Source organism: Arachis ipaensis, chromosome B4, assembly GCF_059453495.1.
Source record: "Arachis ipaensis isolate K30076 ecotype BB chromosome B4, ASM5945349v1, whole genome shotgun sequence".
In the NCBI taxonomy this organism is placed as follows: domain Eukaryota; kingdom Viridiplantae; phylum Streptophyta; class Magnoliopsida; order Fabales; family Fabaceae; genus Arachis; species Arachis ipaensis.
Window position 1 is genome coordinate 97,150,967 of NC_142439.1, and position 5,638 is coordinate 97,156,604.

Genomic DNA, 5,638 nt, shown 5'->3' on the forward strand with positions numbered 1-5,638 from the left:
CTTAAGCTCAGCCCAAACACACACCAAGTGGGCCCCGGAAGTGGATTTATGCATCAAATACTTACTCATGTAAACCCTAGTAGCTAGTTTATTATAAATAGGACCTCTTACTATTGTATTGACCATCTTTGGACGTCTGGTTCTTAGATCAGGGGGGCTGGCCACACGGCCATGCCTGGACCTTCACTTATGTATTTTCATACGGTAGAGTTTCTACACTCCATAGATTAAGGTGTGGAGCTCTGCTGTTCCTCAAAGATTAATGCAAAGTACTACTGTTTTCTATTCAATTCTTCTTATTTCTCTTCTAAGATATCCATTCGCACCCAAGAACGTGATGAAGGTGATGATTATGTGTGACGCTCATCATCCTTCCCCCTTATGAACGCGTGCCTGACAAACACTTCTGTTCTACATGAAATAAGCTAGAATGAATATCTCTTAGATCTCCTAACCGGAATCTTCGTGGCGTAAGCTAGAATGATGGCGGCATTCAAGAGAATCCGGAAAGTCTAAACCTTGTCTGTGGTATTCCGAGTAGGATTCAATGATCGAATGACTGTGACGAGCTTCAAACTCGCGAGTGCTGGGCGTTAGTGACAGACGCAAAAGGAGGGTGAATCCTATTCCAGCATGATCGAGAACCGACAGATGAATAGCCGTGCCGTGACAGGGTGCGTGAGCATATTATTCACTGAGAGGAAGGGATGTAGCCACTGACAACGGTGATGCCCTTGCATAAAGCCAGCCATGGAAAGGAATGAGACTGATTGGATGAAGATAGCAGGAAAGCAGAGGTTCAGAGGAACGAAAAGCATCTCCATTCGCTTATCTGAAATTCCTACCAATGATTTACATAAGTATCTCTATCCCTATTTTATTATATAATATTCGAAAACACCATTATCACTTTATATCTGCCTGACTGAGATTTACAAGGTAACCATAGCTTGCTTCATACCAACAATCTCCGTGGGATTCGACCCTTACTCACGTAAGGTATTACTTGGACGACCCAGTGCACTTGCTGGTCAGTTGAACGGAGTTGTGTCCACACATAGAGCCACAATGAGGATTCAATACAATTATATATTGTTACTCTCACACGAGAACAGAGAACATGGAACACAATTTCGTGCATCAAGTTTTTGGCGCCGTTGCCGGGGATTGTTCGAGTTTGGACAACTGACGGGTCATCTTGTTGCTCAGATTAGGTAATTTTCTTTTTATTTTATTTTCAAAAATCTTTCAAAAATATTTTCAAAAATCTCTCATCTGTTTTCGAAAAAAAAAATAATAAAAATAAAAATGTTTTCAAAAATATATTTTTCTTCAAAATTTTTGAGAATGAATTCTAGTGTCTCATATAACATGTTTTAGCTTGGCTGGCTATTAAGCCATGTCTAATTCCCAGGATTTTGATTGAGGACTATGAATTCATTGCTTCCTTGTTCCCAAATATTTTCGAAAAAATTAAAAGAAAATACAAAAAAATTAGAAAATCATAAAAATCAAAAATATTTTTCTGTTTCTTGTTTGAGTCATGTGTCATGTTATAAGTTTGGTGTCAATTGCATATGCATCTTGCATTTTTTTTCGAAAATTCATGCATTCATAGTGTTATTCATGATCTTCAAGTTGTTCTTGGTAAGTCTTCTTGTTTGATCTTGATGATTTTTTGTTTTGTGTCTTTCCATGTTTATCATATGCATTCTTGAATTCTTAGTGTCTAAGCATTAAAGAATTCTAAGTTTGGTGTCTTGCATGTTTTATTTGCATTAAAAATTTTTCAAAATTGTGTCTATAATGTTCATCTTGACATTCATAGTGTTCTTGGTGTTCATCTTGACATTCATAGCATTCTTGCATGCATTCATTGTTTTGATCTAAAAATTTCATGCATTGCATAATTTTCATGTTTTTCATAAAAATTTCAAAAATCAAAAAAATATCTTTCCCTTTTTCTCTCATCAAATTCGAAAATTTGAGTTGACTTTTTCAAAATTTTTTAAAATCAAGTTGTTTTTTATGAGTCAAATCAAATTTTCAATTTGAAAATCTTATCTTTTTCAAAATCTTTTTCAAAAATCAAATCTTTTTCAAAATTCATGGTTATTTTCGAAAATTCCAAAAATAATTTTCAAAAATCTTTTTCTTATTTTATATCATAATTTTCGAAAATAACATAAACAATTAATGTTTTGATTCAAAAAATTTGAAGTTTGTTACTTGCTTGTTAAGAAAGATTCAAACTTTAAGTTCTAGAATCATATCTTGTGATTTCTTATGAATCAAGTCATTAATTGTGATTTTAAAAATCAAATCTTTTTCAAAACTAACTTCAATCATATCTTTTCAAAAATATCTTCTTATCTTATCTTTTTCAAAATTTGATTTCAAAATATCTTCTCTAACTTCCCAACTTCTTATCTTTTCAAATTTGTTTAAACTAACTAACTAACTTTTTGTTTGTTTCTTAACTTTTTCAAAACTACCTAACTAACTCTCTCTCTCTAATTTTCGAAAATATCTTCCCTCTTTTTCAAAAATTTCTTTTTTATTAACTAATTATTTTTATTTTTTTATTTAAAAAAAAAAAAATTTTTTTTCGAAAAAAAAATACTAAACATTTTTCAAAAACTATTTTCAAAAATCACTAACTCTTTTTCAAAATAATTTTCGAAAAATTTCCCTCCCCCATCTTACTCTATTTATTCATTCATATCCTAACATCTCATCTCACATCTCTAGCCTCCTCACAGTTGTGTTTCTTCCATTATATTACATTCTTTGTCTCCCCCTCATCTTCTACTCACACAGGGATCCCTATACTGTGGAATAAAGGATCTCTATTATTATTATTATTTTTCTGTGCCTTCTTCTTTGTCATATGAGCAGGAGCAAGGATAAGAACATTCTTGTGGAAGCAGATCCAGAACCTGAAAGGACTCTGAAGAGAAAATTAAGAGAAGCTAAAATACAACAATCCAGAGATAACCTTTCAGAAATTTTCGAACAGGAAAAGGAGATGGCAGCCGAAAATAATAATAATGTAAGGAAGATGCTTGGTGACTTTACTGCACCTAATTCCAATTTACATGGAAGAAGCATCTCCATTCCTGCCATTGGAGCAAACAACTTTGAGCTGAAACCTCAATTAGTTTCTCTAATGCAGCAGAACTGCAAGTTTCATGGACTTCCATCTGAAGATCCTTTTCAGTTCTTAACTGAATTGTTGCAGATATGTGATACTGTTAAGACTAATGGAGTAGATCCTGAAGTCTACAGGCTCATGCTTTTCCCTTTTGCTGTAAGAGACAGAGCTAGATTATGGATGGATTCTCAACCCAAAGACAGCCTGGACTCTTGGGATAAGCTGGTCACGGCTTTCTTAGCCAAGTACTTTCCTCCTCAAAAGCTGAGCAAGCTTAGAGCTGATGTTCAAACCTTCAGACAGAAAGAAGGTGAATCCCTCTATGAAGCTTGGGAAAGATACAAACAGTTGACCAAAAAGTGTCCTTCTGACATGCTTTCAGAATGGACCATCCTGGATATATTCTATGATGGTTTATCTGAGCTATCAAAGATGTCACTGGACACTTCTGCAGGTGGATCCATTCACCTAAAGAAAACGCCTGCAGAAGCTCAAGAACTCATTGACATGGTTGCTAATAACCAGTTCATGTACACTTCTGAAAGGAATCCTGTGAGCAATGGGACGCCTATGAAGAAGGGAGTTCTTGAGGTTGATACTCTGAATGCCATATTGGCTCAGAATAAAATATTGACTCAGCAAGTCAATATGATCTCTCAGAGTCTGCATGGAATGCAAGCTGCATCCAACAGTACTCAAGAGGCTTCTTCTGAAGAAGAAGCTTATGATCCTGAGAACCCTGCAATAGCAGAGGTAAATTACTTAGGTGAACCTTATGGAAACACCTATAACTCAACATGGAGAAATCATCCAAATTTCTCATGGAAGGATCAAAAGCCTCAACAAGGCTTTAATAATGGTGGAAGAAACAGGTTTAGCAATAGCAAGCCTTTTCCATCATCAACTCAGCAACAGACAGAGAACTCTGAACAAAATGCTTCTAATTTAGCAAATCTAGTCTCTGATCTATCTAAGGCCACTGTAAGTTTCATGAATGAAACAAGATCTTCCATTAGAAATCTGGAAGCACAAGTGGGCCAGCTGAGTAAAAGGATCACTGAAATCCCTCCTAGTACTCTCCCAAGCAATACAGAAGAGAACCCAAAAGGAGAGTGCAAGGCCATTGACATAAGCGCCATGGCCGAACCTCTGAGGAGAGGAGAGGACGTGAATCCCAAGGAGGAGGACCTCCTGGGACGTCCAGTGATCAATAAGGAGCTTCCCTCTGAGGAACCAAAGGACTCTGAGGCTCATCTAGAGACCATAAAGATTCCATTGAACCTCCTTATGCCCTTCATGAGCTCTGATGAGTATTCCTCTTCTGAAGAGAATGAGGATGTCACGGAAGAGCAAACTGCCAAGTTTCTTGGTGCAATCATGAAGCTGAATGCCAAATTATTTGGCATTGATGCTTGGGAAGTTGAACCTCCCTTGTTCATCAATGAACTAAGTGATCTGGATCAACTGACATTGCCTCAGAAGAGACAGGATCCTGGAAAGTTCATAATACCCTGTACCATAGGCACCATGATCTTTAAGGCTCTGTGTGACCTTGGTTCAGGAATAAACCTCATGCCCCTCTCTGTAATAGAGAAACTGGGAATCTATGGGGTGCAAGCTGCTAAAATCTCATTAGAGATGGCAGACAGCTCAAGAAAACAGGCTTATGGACAAGTAGAGGACGTGTTAGTAAAGGTTGAAGGCCTTTACATCCCTGCTGATTTCATAGTCCTGGATACTGGAAAGGAAGAGGATGAATCCATCATCCTAGGAAGACCTTTCCTGGCCACAGCAAGAGCTGTGATTGATGTTGACAGAGGTGAAATAGTCCTTCAATGGAATGAGAACTCCCTTGTGTTTAAAACTCAAGGATCTCCCTCTGCAACCATGGAGAGGAAGCAGAAAAAGCTTCTCTCAAAGCAGAGTCAACCAGAGCCCCCACAGTCAAACTCTAAGTTTGGTGTTGGGAGGCCACAACCAAACTCTAAGTTTGGTGTTGAACTCCCATATCCAAACTCTAAATTTGGTGTTGGAGAGTCTCAACAAAGCTCTGCACATCTGTGAGGCTCCATGAGAGCTCACTGTCAAGCTATTGACATTAAAGAAGCGCTTGTTGGGAGGCAACCCAATGTTTATCTAATTCTTATTTTTATTGTTTTTCATGTTTTCTTAGGTTCATGATCATGTGGAGTCACAAAATAAATATAAAAATTGAAAACGGAATCAAAAACAGCAGAAGAAAAATCACACCCTGGAGGAGCATCTGTCTGGCGTTCAAACGCCAGAACAGAGCATAGTTCTGGCGCTGAACGCCCAGAATGGGAGCATCCTGGCGCTGAACGCCCAGAACAAGCATGGTTCTGGCGTTCAACGCCAGAAATGGCAGCAAGGGGGCGTTGAACGCCCAAAATGGGCACCAACCTGGCGCTGAACGCCCAGAGTTGTGTGCAAGGGCATTTTACATGCCTAAATTGGTGCAGGGAT

General features: G+C 37.8%; 1 non-coding gene across 1 annotated transcript; it reads right to left on the reverse strand.

The window, feature by feature from the left end:
- Positions 1 to 3,424: 3,424 nt before the first annotated feature.
- Positions 3,425 to 3,532, reverse strand: LOC148568482 (small nucleolar RNA R71). The gene has a single exon (XR_015881847.1). It is a non-coding gene; the product is annotated as a small nucleolar RNA R71 (small nucleolar RNA).
- Positions 3,533 to 5,638: the final 2,106 nt, after the last annotated feature.